This window comes from Lithobates pipiens, unplaced genomic scaffold (genome assembly GCF_037356315.1).
Source record: "Lithobates pipiens isolate NorthernLeopardFrog02 unplaced genomic scaffold, aLitPip1_a1.2 Scaffold_10, whole genome shotgun sequence".
Lineage (NCBI taxonomy): Eukaryota > Metazoa > Chordata > Amphibia > Anura > Ranidae > Lithobates > Lithobates pipiens.
Genome location: NW_027507686.1, coordinates 95095029 through 95121662, shown reverse-complemented (window position 1 = coordinate 95121662; position 26634 = coordinate 95095029). Strand labels below are relative to the sequence as shown.

General features: G+C 45.5%; 1 long non-coding RNA gene across 1 annotated transcript; it reads right to left on the bottom strand.

Annotated features, from left to right (window-relative positions):
• Positions 1–5257: 5257 nt before the first annotated feature.
• LOC143942042 (uncharacterized) lies at positions 5258–6113 on the bottom strand. Its single transcript, XR_013264651.1, has 2 exons — positions 5978–6113; positions 5258–5886 (listed from the first exon to the last, which is right to left on the bottom strand). It is a non-coding gene; the product is annotated as an uncharacterized LOC143942042 (long non-coding RNA).
• Positions 6114–26634: the final 20521 nt, after the last annotated feature.

The window sequence follows — 26634 nt, the reverse complement described above, 5'->3', positions numbered from 1 at the left end:
GCAAAGGTGGACATGGTGGTCAGTCCTCAGCCAGGGAATAATTTACTCTATTTAGTGAGTTTGCCTGTGCTATACAGCCATAGCATGCAGAGGAGGTGGTGGACTGGCTTACTAGACTTTCCTCATCCTCTGTCATAGCCCCAACATCAGTCATTGAGGAGTCAGCTGAGTTATTTGACCACAGTGTCAGCCACTTGCTCCTGGATTATGCCCAGCCATTACTGGATTCAGATGTTGGTTCTAAGGTTGAGGATGACAGGAACATGAGCCTAGAAAGGGAGGAACACTGGTAGAGATGGTGATAGTGGGGATGATACTTGGGTGCCAGATAGAGCAGAGGAGGAAACTGAAGGTGAGGTGGCACAACCCCAAGGAGGCCGACATCAGGAAGAATAGAGAGCAGCCACCCTAATTCATCACATTCTGTAGCTATTATCTCCCAGCCCACTCCGCTCAGCTGTCTGGGCCTTTTTTAGCACATCTGCAGCAGATAGCACTGCTATTTGCAAACTGTGTCTCAGGCACATCAAACGTGGCAAAAACACCAGCCATTTGGGTAACACATGCTTAACAAGGCATTTAATGTCCAGTCACTCACCCGTTTGGCAAGAGCACCTAAAAGCCGCACAAAAGGGGCAAAAATCTGTCCATCCTCCTCCTCCTCCTTACCCACTTGAGTCTGCCCCTGTTAAACTGGGGAGTCATGACCTCTCAGCAGCCTCCACTGACAGGGATGATGGTATAGCACAGGGTATCCCAGGTCCTAACAGCACATCTGCCAGCAGCACACCACCAGCTGTAAACTGTAGCCAGCAAATTTCTCTGCCCCATCTGCTGCAGAGGAAAAAAAAAAAAGTCCCTGCCACCCACATGCCCAGTGTCTAAATGCAAGCTTGTCAGAGCTGTTGGCTCTCCAACTTCTGCCTTTCAGCCTGGTGGATTCTGCCCCCTTCCATGAATTTGCACAATGTGCTGTACCACAATGGAAGATTCCCAGTCACTACTACTTTTTACATAAGCCCGTTCCATCTCTCTACCATTATGTGGAAGGGAATGTTCTGGCATCGTTGGGCAAGGCAGTCAGCCATAAAATCCAACCCCAGGACCCTTGGGAGTAGTATGTAGTTGGGAGGAGGAAGTTCCAGATGCTGTCATCCTGAGTGACCCCGAGGAGTCTGCTTCTCAAGCTTCACCAAAATTAAGGAGCATGGGCAACCTCATGCTTCAAAGCCTGCGAAAGGACCCAAGAATACGTGGCATAAAGGAGAAGGATGATTACTGGTTGGCAGCCTTCCTTGACCACTGTTATAAGAGGAAGGTCTCAGAACTCACCCCGTCCCCACAGAGAGTACAGAAGATGAAATCTCGAGGACACGTTAAAGAGGATTTTATTGAACGTTTTTACTGACTAAAGTAGGTTACAGCGTTGTGGAAAACGTTGTTTTGAGTCTTCTGTTGTTCAAGAGAGGAGCGTTGGAGAAGGCGTCCGCCTAAGCGAGGCATTTCACAATTTTTTTAGTCCTCGCCACCCAGGGCTGTCAGCTTCCACATCCCATCGGCAGCGTCTGCATCACAAGGTAGATGATTACCTCGGTGCCAAAAAAGAGATGGAGTTTTACAGCTGACAATCCACTGACTTACTGAGTCATGAGACTAGACTACTGACCAGAACTCACCCAGTATTCTATTGAGTTGTTGGGCTGCCCTGCATCCAGCATGCTTTCAGAACGGGCATTCAGTGCTGCAGGAGGTTTATAAAAATGGATCAGTCCTGGATTACCAGCTATGAAGCCCCTGAAGCCGATGTCACTGATTAAGTCTTTTTGGGATGTGGAATCTCTGCAGGACTTCGAGGCTACCTAGATTTAAGGATGTTAATTTCATGTGGAAGAATGTATTGGGTATAGGTTTCATGGGCACAATTAACACCCAAAGACCAATTTTTCAGCACCTGTTTGACAGGTGCATATCATTGCAATTTTTTTTGCCTTCATCAAGAGCACCTCTATAGGATTACTGTGGGAATGCACCCCCAACACCCAAAGAGTAATTTTTCTGCACCTGTTTGACAGGTGCATATCATTGCAATTTTTTACAGCAAGGCCAATTCTTGCTTTCATCAAGAGTACCTCTATGCCCTTGTACACACGGTCAGAGATTCCGACAACCAAATCCGTCTGATAAATTCCGATGGATTAATTCCGGAAGAGGTCCGGAAGTGATGTTGCATACACACGGTCGGACTAAGTTGTAGGAATTTCCGGTTGCCAAGAACGCGGTGACGTAAGCCGCGTATGCGGCACTAGAAAAAGGAAGTTCAGCACCACGTCCGGCACCCTTTGGGCTCCTTCTGCTGATCTCGTGTCTATCGCGTGTTAGTAGAAGTTTGGTGAGAGATGATTCGCGCTTTTCAGATTTGTGCTTCAGTTCAGTACTGCTCTTCCATTTCTGCTTGTCTTTGCGTATCCGATTATCAGTGCGTGTAGTCAGTAAGCATTTGTTTCTCATTGTGGACTATATCTTGGTATAGTACGCTTTGATTTGCATTGCTTATTGTCTGCTTGCTTCTACTTTTCAGGTCGTTCTTTCAGGCATTGCTGTTTATCGGTGCTTTCTGTTGTCCGTTCTGACCAGCCGACCGTTTTCAAACAATGTTTCGTGTACGTACTCGTCGTAGAGTTTGTGCTGTGCAGGGGCTTGGTGTTGGGCTTTTAGCTTTCACACAAGCCCGGTCCATGAACAGGATGAGGAGGCGTTTGTGGACCAAGAATTGGTTGCGACAGTTTGACCAGTTCTCGCAAATGCCTTTGCTCCATGAGATCCGGGAGAATAATCCTGATGATTTCAGGAATTATCTCTGGCTGACGGATCCCGTTCTTCACCGTCTGCTGGCTTTGCTGTCCCCTTATATCACCAGGCAGGATACCTGCATGCGGCAAGCCATCACTCCGGAGCAGAGGCTCATCGACACTTTGCGCTACTTGGCGACAGGGAGAAGCCTTCAGGACCTCAAGTTCTCCACAGGCATCTCCCCCCAGGCTCTGGGGATCATTATTCCAGAGACCTGTTCTGCCATCATTAGGTCCTGCAGAATGACTATATGAAGGTAAGTTTTCTCCTTTAACAGCACATTCTATGTATTTATTGATTGCTAATGTATTGGATTTCTTTCCTCCTTCCCTAATTAACATGATTGCAATATGCTCTAATTCATATGCTGTGCCCCTTTGTCCATGCATGCTGTAAGCTTTTCAAGTTCCTTTTTTGTCCTTCATGCATATTTGCCTTCACTAACTTCCCCACCATGCTCTTCTGGGCCCATAAAACTATAGTCTAGTCACTTAGCAATGTCTTTTGTCAGCTCCATAGCTGACAAAATGTCTACAAATGTTATGTGTGTGCTTCAATTCATGCAGAGTGACTTTTTTTTTTTGGTTGGGCCAAACTCCTTAGGAACTCCCCTCCCCCCAACTGCTAGATCAGCTGATAATCAATCTATTTGATTATAATCCTCTATTTGCTGACTTTACCAAACCCAACACACACTATACTTACCTTTTTTATGGTCGCATTTATGGACAAATTCACCAAAGCATGTAGTGCAAGGGCCTGCCTCAATACTTTCAAATGCTATATTTTTTTATTTTTTTCTCCTATTATCTTGATAGGTAATAGCAGAATGTCAAAATGTGCTTCCATTTTGTTTTCTTTTTGGTATTATGACACATATTACCTGTCCGGTGGGCTGCCAATAGTGTAAGTAAGTATCACACATTTAGGCATTCAGCTCTCAATAAAGTGGAGAGGGTTACCTGTCCAAAACATCCCCCCCCCTTATTTTTTGCAAGGGCCCATCAGATGGGGAGGGGGGGGGGGGGGTGATGACTGATAAGGGGACCTTATACTTTAGGCTTTAAATACTCATTTCCCAAAATGTTATACTGATCTTGGCCAAAAATGTTGGCGTCTAATTTGCTTGCAATGTTGATTAGCAAAATTACAAATTTTTTGTCTTGTTTCACTCCACAGTTTCCTTCAACGCCATAGGAATGGCAGACTGTGGCCTCCCACTTTGCCAGTCGTTGGGACTTTCCCAATTGTGGAGATGCAATTGATGGGAAACACGTCCGCATCGTCCCACCCCCCAACTCGGGGTCGTACTATTATAATTACAAGGGGTTTAATAGTATCGTGATGTTGGCGGTGGTGTCAGCAACCTATGACTTCCTGTATGTGGACGTGGGGCAAAATGGCCGGATGTCGGATGGTGGTGTGTTCTCACGGACGGAATTCTACTGGTGTCTCCAGAGTGGCAGTCTGGGCTTGCCACCCCCAGAGGAGAATCAGGAAGGACTCCCATTCGTCTTCGTCGCGGATGAGGCGTTTGCCCTGGCAAACCATCTGATGCGGCCTTTCCCGATGAGGACCCTCACCTCAGATCAGAGTATCTTTAATTTCTGGCTGGCCAAAGCCAGAAGAGTGGTGGAGAACACTTTTGGAATACTGGCCAGCTGGTTCGGCCTTTTTTTTAACGCCTATCCACATGGCTGAATATAAAATCAATCACATAGGGCTTGCCTGCTGTGTTCTGCACAATTTCTTAAAAAGACATTCAGCTAACTATGTGGTCTCAGTAGGCCAAGATGCAGACTTGCCTGAAAATGATAACCTCATGGCCCTTGAAGCTGCTCGTCCTGGCTTGCCCCCCCAAAGCACCCGTGAGGTCTGAACCCATACATGGAGTACTTTGTGGGTATGGGGGCCATTGATATGCCAGACAATGTCTTTTTGATTTTTGCTGTTGTGCCTTTTTCTACAACAGTGCAAACCCAAGTTCTGAGCGAGATGAGGGGACAGTCTCTTCTTCAGATAATCTTATGTTGTGGGTCTGCTACACACACACACACACACACACACACACACACACACACACACACACACACACACACACACACCTTGCTTTTGTTAACTAATGTATGTAGTGCATTACTGACAAAAATCTTGCTAATTTTCAGCACCATGGCAGAAATATGTGGGGTCAGGAAAATGGCATGATTGTGAAAATTAACACATCACTGTGGGTGTTATTTACTAAAGGCACATCCACTATGCACTACAAGTGCACTGCAAAAGTACACCTGAAACTGCACTTGGAGTGCAAAGTGGAGTTGCCTTTAGTAAATAACACCCATTGGCACCGAAAAAAACAATTTTACTCCAAATACTGCTTTTGCGCATTGAAAAAGGAAGCCACACATTTTTGATAATTTAACTTTTTAATCAAAGCACATTCACATGTGCGTTTAGAAAAGGGTTTTACAACAAACCAACATATTGGGTGTATCAAAAACATTATTTAAGGTAATTTTTTTGTAACTTGGTGTTTTTGTGTAAACAGGCATGTATCAAAGCGTAACATACAGAACACAGGAATTTACAAAGTTCAACTTTGAAAAGTGAAGACAATATCAGACATGAGTATGTACAAGCTGGGCTGATATTGCCTTCATCACATGAGGTGTCACCCCTGGAAAAGCCAAATTTGGAAGATGCACACAACATGTGTCAACATGTGCCATCTCCCCATCATGGGGGATCAATGTACATGTTTTGGGGCTGCAACCCCTTCATCTCAGCCACTTTCCACAAAACAGGTACATTGATCCCCAATGATCGGAGATAGGGCATGTTGACACACTGTGTGCATCTTCCAAATTTGGCTTTTTGTAAAATACAAAAGTATAAATACAATTATGTTCTTCATTTTATTTTGAACATCATTGATGTTTTTCTGTATATTTTCTAAATCCCGATTGCACCCCATTATCGCCCCAATTAGGATCTGGGCACTTTCACTGGTAAAATGGGAATCTTCTTCCACATCACCTACAAAACAAAGCAAAAAACACACGATGTATTATAAATATGCCGACATACATTGATTATCTTACCGGAAGCTGTGGTCTCCGACACGCACCTGTTGTGGTGGCAATTTGTCCAACTTCAACGATCTCTCCTTCCTCCTCCTCCTGCTCCTCTGCTTCTGGTGTTGGAATTTCGCCTTCTTTGGGAGGTGTGGGGTCTCTGGTGTCCTCAGACTTCCCGAGTCTTCTCTCCCCTATGAGAAAGTAAAAAAATGAATACTTCATGTGGAGTTTCACGCATGCGCACTGTATATAAAACGCAACATGCGTGTGTCGCACGTACGATCTTTCAACAGAGTGAGTAGCTGGCCCGATGATCGTGCAAACAAAGGTAACATTTTAACTTGGTACATCACTAGACTAGACTGCTTCTATCTAGGCCTATGTTGCGACAAGATTAGGAGGGTTTATCATGGCATTATTAGTATTTTAGGGTTTGTCTTGTGTTGTGTCTTGCAGACAAGATTGATCCCTTCCAAAATGCCAATTTTAGGGGGCTATTCATTGAGCTGTTCAGGGAGCTGCCCTGCTTGTGGCAGATCAACAACCCATTTTATCATGACCGAAGAAAGAGGAAGGCAGCGCTGGAGAAACTTCTTGCTTTGGTGCAGATCATGGTCCCCACGGCAGACATGACCTATGTTGAAAATTGGTGCCATGAAGAGTACATATGTCAGGGAGAGAAAGGAGCACCTGGAGTCCCTGAGATCAGGAGATCCAGATGCCATTTATTACCCCAGGATGATGTACTTCGAGAGGCTGCATTTTCTGGTAGACCAGGGGGTACCCAGGCCACCCCTTGACCGTCTTCCTTCAAGGCTTCCTTCACCCCAAGCTGAGGCTTCCAATGTCCAACCTGGGCCTTCCAGGCAGCAACATGTGGAGGGGCCCAGCTTGAGACAGGTATTGCATTGTTGAACATATTTCTTGTCGTACATTTAAGGATGTTAACTAGATGTTATTATTGATCAGTAAGTTGTGATTTAACAAAGTGGTTTACATCTCAATAGACAGTAGTGAGCAAAAATGTTTGGGACGAGAATGAAAAATGCTGGGCTCAGAATGATAGTCTGTTCTTGGTAACATTAAATTTTCAACAGTCATGAGCACCAAATTGTGTGATTGATGAGCAAAAAAACTAAAACTATGTCCCATTTTTATACACAGGAAGACCTCAGCCGGGGGGAGACTGTGGCAAGTGGCAGCCAGGAGGTCGACCATCGCCCTCCTTCTCCTCCTCCTGCCACAACTACAGGAGCCCAGCCACAGCCTCAAAGGATGCCTGGCGGGAAGTGCCTAAGGAAGACGAGAGAGTGATGGCCTGGGTTCAGTCTGGTCTGACAGAAGATGCAGCCTCTTGAAGAACCACATTCTGGGGACATAGATGGCATCTGCTCTTCATGATCTCTAGGACTTCTGGACCAGACTTCTCTCCCTAAGATATGTACTCCTCAGGCCACCAATTTTTCTTTTTCTAATTAGTTCATGTCTGCCCTGGGGGCCAAAAGCTTTAGCCAAATTGACAAGTTCCTTCAGCGCTGCCTCCCTCTTTTTAGTTGTTTAACACCTAAATAAAGGTTTTTTTTGTTTGAAGAAATACTTCCGTATGTGTTTTACTTCAAAAAGGAGAGTTTATTTGTGAGCAGGCAGGTAAATTTCAAACATACAAAGTGAAATGAATAACAAGGGGCACCAAACAACCTCCTGTAGATTAAAAAAGAAAAACAAAATACAAAAAAAGATAATGGTGTTGTGGTAAGTTGAAACCCAAAATACACCCCAAAAAATGCAAAGATGAGCAAACCGACAAAAGGAGATGAAAAAAACCAACCACAAAATTCCAAAAAAATAAAATAAAAAATTGTGTAGATGTGACAATTTAAAATATTGTATTGCTGAAATGAGTAAAAAAGACTCAAGAAATACGTTTGGGAGACGTGTGTGCGACTATGAGCATCAAAAGAAGTTCATTCTTGCAGCATTGTAAAGAACGAGAATGCGCTTCATGAAATAATTTTTAACATTGCAGCGTGACAAATGTGCTATATCGATTACGAGCAGTAGTTTAACCTGAGCGAGCGCTTCCGTGTCCGAATTAGATTGTGAGCATGTGCGGCACCTTGTCCGTCGGGGTAGGCTACACATGATACCTTGTCCGTCGGAGTATGTCCGATTGGAGCATTTTGTCTGAAAATTTTCTAGAAATGGTACAGATCTGCCACTTTACAGGTAGACTAAGGGGACCCCCCACAGACAGGGGCATAACTAGAAATCACAGGGCCCCATACCAAAATGTTGTATGGGCCCCCCCACACAAAAATAGCAAAAGATGATAGTCTCCCACTACTTTCCTACCTCCTGTCCAGACTCCAGAGCCTCCTCATGTGCTGAAAACGATGTCCCTTCACAGTCGCTCTCAAGCGTTCTGCCTGGCCCACTCTGCTTTTTGCTCCTGCTGTATGCGGCTGCGTGTGTCGGGACATATCTGGACTCGCAGGGCCTGGGAGGCTTAACTGTAAACTTACATTCCTCATCCTCACCGGGCCCCAGGGGGGGTACCTAGAGCATTTGGCACCCAGGGCAGATCCTATATCTGGCACCCCCCAACTTTAAAATGTAAAAACAACCCCTTGTTCCCCCTGCATATCTCTGCATCCCCCAATATCTCTTTGTCACTACTTTGTACCCCTTCACATTACACAGCCCCCCTGAACATCTGGATCCCTTTACATTACACAATCCCTTTCACCTATGGACTCCTTTATATTACACAAACCCCTGCACCTCTGGACCCCTTTACATTACACAGCATCTCTGGACCCCTTTATATTACACAGCACCCTGCACCCTGAAGCCTTTGAGTTCACATTGCTGGCCTGGAGTTTGTCGCAGTTCTGGGGTATACGCAGTTTTTTCTGCATTTTATTCCCATTTTTAGCTGCAGTCCCACAGACTTCTATTAGTTTGTATAATGTTACTGTGTTTTCAGAAAGCACACCAAAGTTGCAGTATAGAGGACATTTGGTGCGCTTTCAGAAAATGTTGCCAAAATGTGTAACCTAATAGAAGTCTGTGGGACTGTAGTGGAAATGGAGTTAAATGCGGGAAAAATGTGTATACACCATCACTGCAACTGAACCACAGTGCATCAGTGTGAATCAACTTGAGGCCTGGTCCACATATATGCAATGCAGGAATCAGCACGATTCTAGTGCGGACTCCTGCATTGCATGTCGCTTTTTGGAGGTTCACACTGCCCTTTGCAAGCTGCTACAGGGGTCAATGTAAAGTTAATCACATCCCCAGATCAGTTTGCTGATCACAGTGCGAACTGTGAAATGGTGCAGGCATGGGATCGCATAGGTGTGAACACCCATGCGATCCGATTTCAGTGCGGACCAAAAAAAAAAAAAAAGGGTCCTGCACCATTTTGGAGAGAATGCAATGCGATTTCAGCCAGTTTGTATGGCTAAACTGGCATTGCACAGACATTGCATGTGATTTGCACAGCAATGTGGTGCGAATCACATGCAATGTCTGATTGCACTAGTGAAAAACATGGCTAAAGGAACATGTGGCCATCTATTAGTATCGGCTGGTTAAAAGAAAAGGCTTTGGATAGAGTTACTGAAAGATTCTGCTGAAGGACAACAGAGGAGGGGGAGGGAAAGATTTGGGAGAGAGAGGGCAGAGTCCGGACATAGTGACAATGCTGCAAACTCACTTGGATGTTCCCAGGATGCTCACACTAGCTTCTGTAGCTGTCGGCTACTTTTGTAAACGTTCCCGCCCCCACATTCCTTTCCGACACAGCACACAGGCTGTGGAGCTTGGATGGACAGGGTGGGGGGTAGGGGGGAGGGGGCAGAGCCGATACAGCCTCTTCCATTTCTGTGGGGGGGGGGGGGGGGGGAGAAGTTGTACTCGCTGGGCTGTTAGAACGTAATTCAGAATGCACAGCATTGTGTCAAGTACAGCCGACATCCCTATATTTATGACTGATAGTTCAGTCCACCTGAGCTGGGATCTCCCTGCACACATTGCCACTGCTGCTACCAAGCCTGCCTGTTGTCACTGTTTCATACGCAGTCTGACATCCCCCCAGCATGTGCCATCCGGTGCGGAACGCCCCCCAGTTAGTATGCCACTGCTGGGCCCCATAGCGCCCACATGGGTCACTATGGCGGTAGTTCTGCCACTGCCCACAGACACTATATTGGAAGGAATATAAATATAAATATATATATATATATATATATTTATGGTCCAGAGCCCTCTGACCGATACAGATAAGGATGACAAACAAGGTTAACATAAACTCGCTTACTTGAAATGGACCTGAAAGTGTGCCCTGGTCTGACGAACGGTATACCAAAATAAGGGGGCATACCTTAGATAGAGAAGTGGGTGATAAATGAAATGAATATGAATGGAGTGAAATGAGTACTCTCATGAGGAGTATAATGCTTGAGAAATGCCCTGAAAAAGGGGATGGGTGGGTGGGTATCGCGCACCGGAACCGACGAGGAGGATAGGCGAACGGGCTGGTTATATACTCCACCGGGCTCCTCCCATAATTTCAGGCCACCATACTGGCCTTTCTATTTATGGTCCAGAGCCCTCTGACCGATACGGATAAGGATGACAAACAAGGTTAACATAAACTCGCTTACTTGAAATGGACCTGAAAGTGTGCCCTGGTCTGACGAACGGTATACCAAAATAAGGGGGCAAAAACATTCAGGTAGGGGTTGCATTTTATTGATTCAAGTTCGTTACTGGGTGAGCTCGACAAAGGCCTGGGCCATCTCCACTAGCGGATTGGGTATGTAGCGGGCGAAACAGGTGGACCTCCATCTGCCCAACTTCTAGATAATGTGGTCCGGGACCCCTTGGCGGGATGCTGTTGAAGCTGCTCCGATACGGAATGAATGTCCGGAGTAGTGAGTAGGATAGAGGTGAAGGATACCCAGGAGTATCCTGAGACGTTCCATAAAGCGGGCAGCGTTCAGAGGCTTAGTGTGAAATGGCAGAAGCGGACTAATTCCTGGTTGATCAGCCAAAAGGGTCAACAAGCGGGTGAAAATGGCGACCGGGTACCAGTGGTTGTTGGACTTATAGAAGTGTATGTCCGTACCCGAGCCAAGCTGCTGTGTCTTGGAGACTGCTAAGTGTAAGACGAAACGGTCTTTGTATCGGACCAGGTGGTGCTTGCACAGCATGCGTGCTGTGAGGCTACTACAAGTAAACTCGCTTGGCCGTAAGAAGCCGTAGAAGGCCGGGTGTATGGCGGCTTGTAAATGACACTAATGTGGAGACCGAAAAGGTGAAGTGGCCAGGATATCTGACATATTTCTAAAACGTCTCCTGTGATAGGCAGTCGTTTGGTGCCGGCCATCGGCTGGCGCTTCTGGATACCGCGCATAACAGCCTGAACGGCGTGGTAAAATAAGGAGGGTACGGTAGGGTCCTGGAGGGAGGTGAAATGTTATACACCGGTCAGGTATAGCTGGATCGTATTAAAGGACAACGCCAACTGCGAGCGGCAGTAGGAAATGAAGGCTATGACTTGCTTGACACGGGACGTCTCTGTGCTGTGATACGTGATGAAACGGTTACAGGCCCTCCAGACTGATTGATAGGCCTTGAGGGTATTGCAGGAAAAGGGAGTGATCAATGAGTTGGGTAGCCGCTAGGAGGTGAGGGGCTAAACCAGGGTCCGTTGAGACCAGTCCGGGATAGCTGCTGATGTTGGTCCGGCTCCGGGTACCTGATCGAAAACGAGACAAGGTTAAAGCGGGAGAGGGCGTCCGCTGCCTGATTGAATTTACCGGGGATAAAGGAACAACGGATGTTGAACTGAAACAACAACAAGAGCTGGACCAGTCGACGTAGGAAGGACATAATCAACAGAGAGGACGCCTTGGCGCAGCCAGGAATTGCCAGTAACTGGGGAGGCCAGGGAGCTGCGAGCCAGAGGTGGCCAAAAACAGCCGCAAGCCCGTGGAGGCCGCTGCGTCGGTCATCACCTGGGGAGAAAGGGAAGACACGGAGGGAATGAACAGGGAGACGCCATTCCCAGACGATAGGAATTCCTCCCGCATAGCAAGGACTGCTATTGCCGCGGGATCCAGGCTGAGGACTTGCTCTGGATCCTGTGAGAGGGACAGTAAGACCAATAGGCGTGACACAAAGGCGCGACCCTGAGGGATGATGCGCATAGCGAAACTCGACATGCCGTGTAGGGACTGTAGGTGTCTTTTGGATGACTAGACTGGGGAATATGCGAGGATATTATATGCCCCTAAAGATGGTAGTTGTGATGGGCGAGCGATTGCCGTTGGCTATGGGCTGATGCCTCTGGATGCCTCGTAGTGGGGATCTTGCTGTATGGGCCGAATGACAGATGGCTCTCCGTGCACTGTAAGGATAAGAAATGCTGAACGCTGGCTAGAAATAGCCTGGGCGTGCTACAGGAAGAAGCCAGTTGCGTGTGTCAACATGATCCTGGTGCGGGACGGAAGTTGAACTCAACTGTCCTAAGGAAGAGACGGGTAGGCAGACAACAGTGAGTGGTTTGTAAGAAAAGCCACAGGAGACGAGTGGCCAATTAAGTGCTGCTGAAAACGACGTGTAGCCAGTTCGTGTGCCACTGAGAACGTGCTTGCCAACGAATGATTGCAAGAAGTTATGCTAAGTCGCGAGCCTTGGCATGACCAAAAGTGTGTTAAACGTGTGCTTGCGACAATTGCCCGGGAGTTTGTCACTGGAGATGTGTACGTAGTGACTGTGAGCCATTCATGTTACCGCATGTGCACTGCGAAGACTGCAGGAGTTGTGCTTGAATGTATGTTTGGACGCGTGCTTGCGATGATTGCAAGATGTTACCCAGGATGCGTGCTTGCTATGATTGCAAGATGTTATGCTAGGATGCGTGCCTGCAACTAATGCAAGGAGTTATGCCAGGACTCGTGCTTGCAACGATTGCAAGGAATTATGGTAGGTCACATGGGTAGCCAGGCCGGAAAGACAGAAGTCCATCCAGTCCCACCACAAATCAAAATAAATAAGGTATCACACAACCCGACACACCCAATTCTACGCCCGCAGCTGATCCAGAGGAAGGCAAAAAACCCCCAACAGAGCATAGCCCAATTTGCTACAGCAGGGGAAAAAATTCCTTCCTGACCCCTCGAGAGGCAATCGGATTTTTCCCTGGATCAACTATACCTATAAATATAAGTACCCCGTAATACAACGTACCTTTAGGAAGGTATCCAGGCTTTCCCCAAAGCAATCTATCGAGCAGCCAGAAGTGCCTGCCAACAATGATTGCCATAAGTTGTGCCTGGACATCTGCTTGCAACGATTGCAAGAGGTCTATGCTCGAATGCGTGCTTGCCATGATTGCAAGAGGTCTATGCTCGAGTGCGTGCTTGTAATGAGTGCAAGAGGTCTATGCTCAAATGCGTGCTTGGGATGATCGCAAGAGGTCTATGCTCGAATGCGTGCTTGCAATGATTGCAAGAGGTCTATGCTCGAATGCATGCTTGCAATGAGTGCCAGAGGTCTATGCTCGAATGTGTGCTTGCAATGATTGCGAGAAGTCTATGTCTGGATGCGTGCTTGCCATGATTGCAAGAAGTCTACGCTTGGATGTGTGTTTGCAACGATTGCAAGAAGTCTACGCTTGTATGTGGAGAAAACTGCGAGACCCGCCTAAACGAAGCTGTGTTTCCCTTCCGAGGCAACTAATAATGAAATGAGGCCGAGGAGCAAGGCCCCCGGTAGGCGTCCAAACATTGAAGAATCAACTGGACCCAAACCGGGAAGCGGTATGTGACAGTGAAATGAGAGAACCTGCCATGACAGAGATCCAGATCGCCATGCCACAACTTGCGACCGAGCACGAAACGGATTCTGGAGCATGTACTGAAATGAGGCCGAATTTGGTACACAGATGTGACTATTCGTACCGGAACGTGATAGGTGAAATTAAATGAAAACCCATGACAAAGACAAGAATCAGAGGACGAGCCCATGAACCAAACAGATGAATCCTGTCTTTGGAGCATGTACTGAAATGAGGCGTAGCAGCTGGGCACACCAGAACGAATCAGTGCATAAAAAACAAAATGCGACAGGATTCGAATTGGAGCGTAATAAGTGACAGAAATGATATGCCATGACAGAGACAAGATTCAACGACTGGACTGATGGTTACAACAAAGAATCCGTCTCTGGAGCATGTACTGAAATGAGGCGTAGCAGCTGGGCACACCAGAACGAATCGGTGCATAAAAGAATGCGACAGGATTCGAATTGGAGCGTAATAAGTGACAGAAATGATATGCCATGACAGAGACAAGATTCAACGACTGGACTGATGGTTACAACAAAGAATCCGTCTCTGGAGCATGTACTGAAATGAGGCGTAGCAGCTGGGCACACCAGAACGGATCAGTGCATAAAAGAATGCGACAGGATTCGAATTGGAGCGTAATAAGTGACAGAAATGATATGCCATGACAGAGACAAGATTCAACGACTGGACTGATGGTTACAACAAAGAATCCGTCTCTGGAGCATGTACTGAAATGAGGCGTAGCAGCTGGGCACACCAGAACGAATCGGTGCATAAAAGAATGCGACAGGATTCGAATTGGAGCGTAATAAGTGACAGAAATGATATGCCATGACAGAGACAAGATTCAACGACTGGACTGATGGTTACAACAAAGAATCCGTCTCTGGAGCATGTACTGAAATGAGGCATAGCAGCTGGGCACACCAGAACGGATCAGTGCATAAAAGAATGCGACAGGATTCGAATTGGAGCGTAATAAGTGACAGAAATGGTATGCCATGACAAAGACTAGAATCAGGGACCGTGCCTGACCCTGCGAGTGACTCAGTCTCTGGAGCATGTACAGAAATGAGGCCGAACCCTGGGGCACTTCGAAGCGAATCGGTGCATCGGAGATGCGACAGGATTCGCACCGGAGCGCGGTAAGTGACAGAAATGATGAAATGATTATTCGAATTGGAACGGTCCGACCGGTTTACGGCTTGAAAACAACGTGAAATTGCCATTGTCCGGACTGCTTGATTTAACGTAATGAGCAGTCGGCTGTGATTTCGAAACGATTCGATCGATTCGGATATAGAGAAATGATCGGGGAGTCGTTCGGCTTAGAAATGACGTGCCTACGAAACGAAGTGCCTGATGTGGCACGATTGACATGTCCCGAAAAGGTGATAACGACTTCTTCCGAAAGAAAGGGGGTAGTGACATGAGGTAACGAGTACGAGTGCCACAGTTTAAAACGTTCGTGAAAAATGAAAGTGAGAGGTTCGTGAGTTCAGGGAATCTCGTTTGCGTGACATTGTAACACGTGAACTGAAAAGGGTGCCGAAGCCCTACCTGCGACAGCCGGCCCAGACGTGTTGTACGACAACAGAAAATTTCGTTGAGTATAGCGACACTCGGACGGCAAACACACGGACGCTGACGAATGACAAGACGACTTGTCAAATGCGAAGGCGAACGGACAACGCGGGAACTCCCGAACACGGCTCACTACGTTTTGGTCTCGAGGATAGTCGGCCCTTGATTTCTGACGTATCAGATATCGCGCACCGGAACCGACGAGGAGGATAGGCGAACGGGCTGGTTATATACTCCACCGGGCTCCTCCCATAATTTCAGGCCACCATACTGGCCTTTCTATATATATATATATATATATATATATATATATATATATATATATATATATATATATATATATATATATATATATATATATATATATATACACATAGATATACACATATACACACACACACACACACACACACACACATATACAGACACAGACTGTATAATAGAGATAGTATCTCACAAAAGGGGAGTACACCCCTCACATTTTTGTAAATATTTTATTATCTTTTCATGTGACAACACTGAAGAGATGACAATGCTACAATGTAAAGTAATAGTAGTAGAGTGTACAGCTTGTATAACAGTGTATATTTGCTGTCTCCTCAAAATGACGGTTCCCAGCTGACAAAAAAAAATAATAAAAAATAATCGCCAGCAAAAAAACATTATTGATAAAAATGGCATGCAAATCCATACCCTTATCCAAGCATGCAGCTTGGCAGGTTAGGAAAGGGAGGGGATGAACATGTGAGTGCCCCCCGAACCACACCAGGCTGCATACTCTTAACATAGGGGGATGCTTTGGGGCAGCCCACCCCACAAAAAAAAAAAAAAAAAAAACACAAGGGCCTCTTCCCCACAACCCTGGTTGTAGTTTTGTGGCCGGGGGACTTATCAGAATCTGAAAGTCCCCTTTAACAAGGGGAGCCCAGATCCTGGCCCCCTCTTATGTAAATAAGCAAGGGTACATTAAAGTCCAACTCATTCACTAAAAAAGTATCACTTACAAAAAACAAAAAAACAAACACCTTTTGACAATCTCTTTATTAAAAACCCCAAAATAATGTCAGATCTAGGGACCCCCTTGTTAAAGGGGTTCTGGATTCTGATAAGCCCCCAACCACAGCCCAGGATTGTGGGGAAGAGGCCCTTGTCCCCATCAACATGTTGAAGGCATGGTATGGTTCAGGAGAGGGTTTAGCTGGCTCCCTCTCTTTCCTGACCTGCCGAGCTGCATGCTTGGATAAGAATCTGGTATGGATTTGGGGGAGACCAACATTTTGGTGTGACTCCATTTAAGTCTATTATGCGGAAAACACAATCTGCTGTGAGAAAAAAAAAGTCCCTGAACCTTTAAAAAAAACAAAAAAGCAGCACCGCAAAACATGCAGGTGTGAACTACATCCATAGGAAACCATGTTAAATAGACTGTAGTGCATTTCTGAAAAATGAAAAACGCACCAAAAAGCACATAGGTGTGAACGTAGGGTAAGGAGAAAGGTACCTAAATGTGGTAGATTTTAGGATGATAGTCTATGGGATTAATGTGATAAATCTAATTAACAAATAAATAATTAACAGGTCTAATTCCAAATGCCAGCAAAAAAATAAATAAAAATAAAAACACTTGCATGCAGATCTTGAAACAATGAAACAACCCTAAAAAGCCCTTTTAGGGCCAACAATTGTTACATAAACTCATACAAAGTTAGTAAATGGAATAAAAAAATTAAATAGATAATGAGATCTTAGTTGACTCATTCTTGGTGTATGGCCACTAGATGGCACTAACTATACACTTAGAAGAAATGATTCAAATATAATTGTGAAGTAGCTGATTGTATCAAGGTATAAAGTGATACAAAGAATCAAAGGATGGGTACAGAAAGTCCAAAATGAAAAATAAAACAAAAATCAGCAAAGATGTACAGTGATATTGTTAAAATTGTCACCTAAATACATGAAAAAGGTCTAATGGGACAAAATACAATTTATACAGTATCTAGGCGAGTATAAAACTGAAAATTGTTTTCAAATACTTACCGTAATTTGACTTTCCTGGCCCATCCTCACGTCAGCACACAATGGGTTAATACCTCCTCTGGAGACCCACATGACCACCTGTACCTAGCTGAATAAAAAAACAGTCCCTACCCCAACTAAGATGTTTGATAATTTAGCCTGCGACAGGCCACTAGGGAGAGAGTCCTGTGCTGACATGAGGATGGGCCAGGAAAGAAAAATGACGGTAAGTATTTGATAACAATTTTCTGTTTTAATAGCCCACCTCACATCAGCACACAATGGGATATAGCAAAGCTAATATAAGGCAAGAGAGAACAAAAGAAAAGAGATACTGACAATCAAAGAAGGCTGTTAAAGCCAGAAAGAATTGATCTCTCTTGCCCCAAACATGTTGGTCGCATATTTAGTTCGCAAGGTTGAATGAAGGCCATACCAGACCTTCAATCTAGCCTTTACTTATACAGCATCTTCCAAGCAATCCTGGCATAACTGCCCCAAAGGCTGCCACCCCTCAAGTCAAATAGGCTTGCAATTGTTTCAGAGCAGAAAAGCCTACTTCCTGCATGCCAATCGAATCACCCTGGTAACCCAAGAGTGGATGACTCTTGAGGGCCTGATGGCTACTAAGTGAAAAGATTGTACACTTGACCATGTGTAAGAAAACCAAAGTGTTCCTGCTGTGCACTCAGTTGACCCCCGTGTGAAAACTTGGAGGGACTACTGCCCAGTTTTTTCTGGAAACTGTCTACCACTTTAAAATGAAGTTTGAAGATAGACGTGGTATCCCTATTTCTGGTAAAAAAAAAAAAAAAAGAACAGAAAAAAAAAAAAAAGACACCAAAGTGCTTTTGCAGGATAGTGTTGCAATCTTCAACATTCTTCTGTCTGCAGCCTGTGAAAAGATAAAGTAGATATCTGTACCCTAAATGAAGTTGTATGCCAGACCAACTTCTAGTGCGGACTGTAAAATGTCAAGGATATTGGCTACAGCAGGGAACACAGGAGAGAAAGCTTTTGCTGAGCAGACAAAACAGACTTCTCTCATATCCTCTCCTATGTAGCGTTCATGGGTGATCTTCTGGTTACCAAGGTCTAAACCGCCTCAGATGAGAATCACTGCACCACTAGTGTAGCCCATTTCACAGCCAGGCTATTAAAAGTAGTCTATTTGGATTGGGGTGCTGTTACTGACCTTGCCATAAAATATTTAATTCGACCAGAGAAAAAGATCAAACAGAAAATTCCATGGCACTGTGAAACTATCTTGTATGATGGAGTTTTTGCATTGATATCCTGTTGCAAATATTAGAAGCTGCATGTTCAGTGAAGTCTCCCTGAGAACCAGGGCTCGAGTCCTGCGGGAACGCATGGGAACGGCTTTCCCGTACTATTCCCACAGCGGGAACGCCGTTCCCATTAGCTGCCTGAGGGCTGAGGCTATGCAGCGCGTAGTTCGCCGCCGCTCCTCAGCCGCCGAGTGACTGGTTGCTAGGCAGGGGCCGCTCCGCATCTAGCAACCGGTCACATGACTTCAGCCTTGCACGTGGGCACGCACTGGCACGAGTCAGTGGGCAGGCTGACACACGCTGCACGCCTGCTTGGATACGGAGTTCCGGACTGTCCCCCCCCTCCTCCCCTCTACCCAGTGCCAGTCAGTCCTGGCCTCCTGGGGCCACACGCTGCACTTTTCCAGTTTACTTCTCCCCGGAGAACAGAAGGGAAGAGAATACCAGGTTAGTCACTAGTGTGTAAGTTGCACTCTGCAATACCCTGCCAATACTCATCAATACTCTGCAATACCCTGCCAATACTCATCAATACTCTGCAATACCCTATCAGTATCAATACTCTGCAATACCCTATCAATACTCTGCAATACCCTTTCAATACCCTGCAATACCCTATCAATACTCTTCAATACCCTATCAATACTCTGCAATACCCTGCCAATACTCATCAATACTCTGCAATACCCTATCAGTATCAATACTCTGCAATACTCTGCAATACCCTATCAATACTCTGCAATACCCTGCCAATACTCTGCAATACCCTATCAATACTCTGCGATACCCTATCAATACTCTGCAATACTCTATCAATACTCTGCAATACCCTGCCAATACTCTGCAATACCCTATCAATACTCTGCAATACCCTGCCAATACTCATCAATACTCTGCAATACCCTATCAGTATCAATACTCTGCAATACTCTGCGAATACTCTGCAATACCCTATCAATACTCTGCAATACCCTATCAATACTCTGCAATACCCTGCCAATACTCTGCAATACCCTATCAATACTCTGCGATACCCTATCAATACTCTGCGATACCCTGCCAATACTCTGCAATACCCTATCAGTATCAATACTCTGCAATACCCTGCCAATACTCTGCAATACCCTATCAATACTCTGCAATACCCTATCAATACTCTGCAATACCCTGCCAATACTCTGTGATACCCTATCAATACTCTGCGATACCCTATCAATACTCTGCAATACCCTGCCAATACTCTGCAATACCCTGTCAATACTCTGCAATACCCTGCCAATACTCTGCACTACCCTATCAATACTCTGCAATACCCCGCCAATGCTCTGCAATACATACCCTGCCAATACTCTGCAGTACCCTGCCAATACTCATCAATACTCTGCAATACCCTATCAGTATCAATACTCTGCAATACTCTGCGAATACTCTGCAATACCCTATCAATACTCTGCAATACCCTATCAATACTCTGCAATACCCTGCCAATACTCTGCAATACCCTATCAATACTCTGCAATACCCTATCAATACTCTGCAATACCCTGCCAATACTCTGCAATACCCTATCAATACTCTGCGATACCCTATCAATACTCTGCGATACCCTGCCAATACTCTGCAATACCCTATCAGTATCAATACTCTGCAATACCCTGCCAATACTCTGCAATACCCTATCAATACTCTGCAATACCCTCTCAATACTCTGCAATACCCTGCCAATACTCTGCAATACCCTGCCAATACTCTGCAATACCCTATCAATACTCTGCAATACCCTGCCAATACTCTGCAATACCCTGTCAATACTCTGCAATACCCTGCCAATACTCTGCACTACCCTATCAATACTCTGCAATACCCCGCCAATGCTCTGCAATACATACCCTGCCAATACTCTGCAGTACCCTGCCAATACTCTGCAATACCCTATCAATACTCTGCAATACCCTGCCAATACTCTGCAATACATACCTTATCAATACTCTGCAATACCCTGCCAATACTCTGCAATACCCTGCCAATACTCTGCAATAAATACCCTGCCAATACTCTGCAATACCCTGCCAATACTCTGCAATACATACCCTGCCAATACTCTGCAATACCCTGCCAATACTCTGCAATACCCTGCCAATACTCTGCAATACCCTGTCAATACATACCCTGCCAATACTCTGCAATACCCTGCCAATACTCTGCAATACCCTGCCAATAGTCTGCAATACCCTGCCAATACTCTGCAATACCCTATCAATACTCTACAATACATACCCTATCAATACTCTGCAATACCCTGCCAATACTCTGCAATACATACCCTGCCAATACTCTGCAATACCCTATCAATACTCTGCAATACCCTGCCAATACATACCCTGCCAATACTCTACAATACTCTGCCAATACTCTACAATACATACCCTGCCAATACTCTGCAATAACCTGCCAATACTCTGCAATAACCTATCAATACTCTGCAATACTGTGCCAATACTCTGCAATACCCTGCCAATAGTCTGCAATACCCTGCCAATACTCTGCAATACCCTATCAATACTCTACAATACATACCCTATCAATACTCTGCAATACCCTGCCAATACTCTGCAATACATACCCTGCCAATACTCTGCAATACCCTATCAATACTCTGCAATACCCTGCCAATACATAGCCTGCCAATACTCTACAATACTCTGCCAATACTCTACAATACATACCCTGCCAATACTCTGCAATAACCTGCCAATACTCTGCAATAACCTATCAATACTCTGCAATACTGTGCCAATACTCTGCAATACCCTGCCGATGCTCTGCAATACTCTGCCAATACATACCCTGCCAATACTCTGCAATACCCTGCCAATACACTGCAATACCCTATCAATACTCTGCAATACCCTGCCAATACTCTTCAATACTCTGCCAATACTTATTCCTGTTTGTGGGATATTTTCTAATGGGCTGTGTAACAGAATTTGGAACAGGGTGTATTTGTGGTAGAAATTCCCTGCGAGGGAAAGATCATCACCCATTGTGTTGATTGTTTTGTTTGACACGTTATTTTGTTTTTGTAAACTGGCACTTTACAATAAATGTTGTACTGTATTTTCTGTGAAGTATATATGCATATGAGCGTACCTTTTTTTTTTTTGGTGGGGGAATGGATCTTGGGTGGGAGTTCCCACACTTTTTCTCCCAGGACTTGACCCCTGCTGAGAACCACTGCTGGAATGCCACACAGGGCCAGTATTGGTATGAGGCACTTCTTGAAAAAAATATTCTGCCTAACCGAACCAATAATTGGATTTGCTTCCCTGGCAAGAAAACCTTAACTGACTGTAAGTGGTTCTCTGCCCCACAAAAAGTTTCTTTACAAGACGTATCAAGAAAATACTTTTGGTGTCCCCTTCCATTCAAGATACCTGGGGAGTCTGCGCTTCATCATGTTCCAATGGCCTTTCACTTTCTTTTTTAGATCGTGAATTCCCAGGCCCAGAGACTGGCATCAGAATCATCCTATCTCCTGGGCGGAGAGGCATGCCTCTGAAAGAAGCACAGTGGCAATGTCCAAAATTCCAGTTCTTATTGAATTTGCACAAAGATTTTCTGATCCATAGACAGCCTATTTCATAGGCTAAAGAAGGCTAATTGAAATGCCCTCATGTACCACCTGGCCCAAGGTACCACCACTGCCTAAAAGATCTTCAAAAAAAGATTCATGGGGCCGTGCCAATTCTGTAAAAGGCAGACACCTGAACCGGAAGTGATATCTGGCCAATGCAAATCTCACATGCCTCTGGTGCTCGGCATTCATCAGTACATGGAAGTATGAAAAAGATTGTGGGCGTTTCCGCGCAGGGGAAAGTACAAATAGATAGACTTTGGAATGAACTGCTGCCCCTACAAATATACTATTACCTGAGTGAAGTACACTTGAATTAGTTTGAAAAAAAGTGTTGGTGTGGCACCGTTCCACTGTGTGGCACTGTATATCTTTTCAACCTCATAAAGGTGGTACTTTGGTGTTGCACCCTCTGCAGAGTGCAGCACTAAATGAAAAAAACTATAAAAGTGGATGTAAACCCACTCTCATCCTTTCTAAACTACTGCAATATTGGTTATCTAGAAGGAAATACATGCCTCCTGCATACATACTTATCTGTCAAATGTCTCCCCTCTGTCTGCTATGAGACCTGAAAAACTGCAGATTTTGGAGGGGGGGGGGGGGGGGTGTTTCCAGGGCTCAGTGGGTGGAGTCGTGATGTCAGTAGACTCCCTGTCTACCGCTACACTCCCCTATCAATATGCATGTATTTCTTACACTAAACTTCTGCTATGATCATTAACATCCAGTTAAAACCCAGAAAAGTCCACACATGACTTCAGCATGCCAAATCATGCGGAGGTGTGTGGAATAGCCAATCCTTGCAGAGCACCAGAAGAAAGGAGTGGGAGGAAATTCAAAAATAATGCATGTCTCTTAGGTTAGTGCACAAGATCTCTGTAAATTACCTGGCACTCACAGCAAGGGGGGGGGGGGGTGAGATCTGACAAAGGTTTTCTCTGTTTTTCAAGATTTATCTCACTGAACAATAAAAGAGGATTGCTCATAGCTGGATTAACTGTTTGTAGCAAGACTGGGCTCAAATGATAGGAAATCTTAAACTCTACATTATGACATAAAAAATAATAATAATAATTTTCGGGTTTACATCCACTTTAAGGGAAACAATTCCCTATAGACAAGTAAGTAAATATATTTAATTAATAGGTATTTGATTTATATTTATTTGGTGTGTTACACCCTCTGCAAGGTGTAACACGAAAGAAAAGAGATGATCTAAACTAGTAAATGTATAGTAAGCCAAGGTAATAGTAGATAGTGATGGACGAACTTCCGACGGGACGTTTCGCGAAAGCGAAATGCGAACGGACCCAAACGTTCGCGAAACCGAACGTTCGCCGCGGGCCCCATTGACTTCAATGGGAGGCGAACTTTGCAAACCTTCATGTCGAATTTGCGGCCACGTGGTAATTATTAGGGGGTAAAACGTAGTCCCACCATCTGGACAATGACATAATACATGTATGAGGTGAATTTGGGATCGATAACTACAAGCATTTTTATTTTATTTGGGAAATTGTTCTAACAATTCAGGACTATGGAGCTAATGAAGGCAATGGAGGAGAGGGAAGGTCAGGGACCAGGGTAGGCAAAGAAGAGGGTGCAGGAGATGATCACCAGCAGCGTGACATACCGGAATGACACATGCACCGTGATAGAGGCATCTGACAGCAGCACCGTAATACAGAGCACTGACAGCAGCACCGTGACATACAGCGCTGACAGCAGCACCGTGACATACAGCGCTGACAGCAGCACCGTGACATACAGCGCTGACAGCAGCACCGTGACATACAGCGCTGACAGCAGCACCGTGACATACAGCACTGACAGCAGCACCGTAAGCAGCCCCAGGAGGAAGTCAGCACAGCACAGGGATGGTGTGATCCCCTCATAATAAGAACCCCCAGGAGGAAGTCAGCACAGCACAGGGATAGTGTGATCCCTTCATAATAAGAACCCCCAGGAGGAAGTCAGCACAGCACAGGGATATCATAAGCAGCCCCAGTAGAAATATGACACCGCTCAACCTCTTCAAAGAGGAGGGTAGGGGCATATAGTACGGTGTGCTTTTTTGGGTCAAGGAAGTGAGCAGACTGTACGTCAGTCCCTATACCGCTGAAGGACTGCTGCAGTATAGGGCAGCGGTCAGCAGTGGTGCACGTCAACCCTATCTATTGTGGACCGATAGCGGTCCTTACAGAACAGCAGACTGTACCGCACTCAAGCCTATGTACCGTAGCACCCTATACCAAGTTACCAGTCCTTATAAGAACTTTTGTGGACCAAGCAGGTTGTGTATTAGTGTTTAGCAGACTGTACGTCAGTCCCTATACCGCTGAAGGACTGCTGCAGTATAGGGCAGCGGTCAGCAGTGGTGCACGTCAACCCTATCTATTGTGGACCGATAGCGGTCCTTACAGAACAGCAGACTGTACCGCACTCAAGCCTATGTACCGTAGCACCCTATACCAAGTTACCAGTCCTTATAAGAACTTTTGTGGACCAAGCAGGTTGTGTGTTAGTGTTTAGCAGACTGTACGTCAGTCCCTATACCGCTGAAGGACTGCTGCAGTATAGGGCAGCGGTCAGCAGTGGTGCACGTCAACCCTATCTATTGTGGACCGATAGCGGTCCTTACAGAACAGCAGACTGTACCGCACTCAAGCCTATGTACCGTAGCACCCTATACCAAGTTACCAGTCCTTATAAGAACTTTTGTGGACCAAGCAGGTTGTGTATTAGTGTTTAGCAGACTGTACGTCAGTCCCTATACCGCTGAAGGACTGCTGCAGTATAGGGCAGCGGTCAGCAGTGGTGCACGTCAACCCTATCTATTGTGGACCGATAGCGGTCCTTACAGAACAGCAGACTGTACCGCACTCAAGCCTATGTACCGTAGCACCCTATACCAAGTTACCAGTCCTTATAAGAACTTTTGTGGACCAAGCAGGTTGTGTGTTAGTGTTTAGCAGACTGTACGTCAGTCCCTATACCGCTGAAGGACTGCTGCAGTATAGGGCAGCGGTCAGCAGTGGTGCACGTCAACCCTATCTATTGTGGACCGATAGCGGTCCTTACAGAACAGCAGACTGTACCGCACTCAAGCCTATGTACCGTAGCACCCTATACCAAGTTACCAGTCCTTATAAGAACTTTTGTGGAACAAGCAGGTTGTGTGTTAGTGATTAGCAGACTGTACGTCAGTCCCTATACCGCTGAAGGACTGCTGCAGTATAGGGCAGCGGTCAGCAGTGGTGCACGTCAACCCTATCTATTGTGGACCGATAGCGGTCCTTACAGAACAGCAGACTGTACCGCACTCAAGCCTATGTACCGTAGCACCCTATACCAAGTTACCAGTCCTTATAAGAACTTTTGTGGAACAAGTGAGTTGTGAATGTTTAGCAGACTGCAGCAGAAGGGCAGCAGTCAAGTATAATATCCTTTCTATATTTGGAAGAAAGAATATTATACATGTACAAGCCTATTACTGTACCACTGATACCAGTCCTGAAAAGAACCTTTGTGGAACTAATAATAACAGCAAGTCTTTAAAATTACCCTCACTGCCTGACAACACTGCTTCCTTCCTGTCCCTATACAAATTGGCAAAAAAAGAGAACGATTAGTGGTTACTGGAACAGCTCTTTTGTGGACCTTGATAGTAACAGCTAATGATGATGATGATGATGATGATGATGAAAGACTAATCTGGCTGTCCCTGTAGCATACACCGTCCTTTCCCTTTCTCTAAACTAACAAAAGACACTCAGGCTGCTGCAAGAATCAGCAGCACAGCAAACCTATCAACACCTAACACCTATACCAGTCCTGAAAAGAACTTTTGTGTACCAAATAGCTAGTGGTTTATCTCTCCCTACTCCACACAGGAACCTGTCCCTATCGTAACAGAAGAAAGAATGTAAAATGGCCACCGGATCGGGTGTATTTATAGGTTAGGGGGAATGTCCAAGTGTCCATGTGCTGTCATGTCTCAATTGGCTGTCCTGTATCACATGATAAACGTGTCACCAAAGGTTAAAGTTCTTGTATACATTAAACACGTAAGTCCGCCGCGGCGAACGACGGAAAAAGGCGTTCGAACGTGCGGACCGCGAATGTCGGAAATTCGCCGCGAAACGACCGCCGGGCGAAACGTTCGTCCATCACTAATAGTAGATAAGAAATGTGACACCTATAATACGAGTGTGCTACTGTGTTACACCCTCTGTGCCTCTAGACCAGTGAAGTTGCATTCACAATAGGAGCACACATAAGAATCACCAACACCGTTGTCACCTAAATGAGAAGATA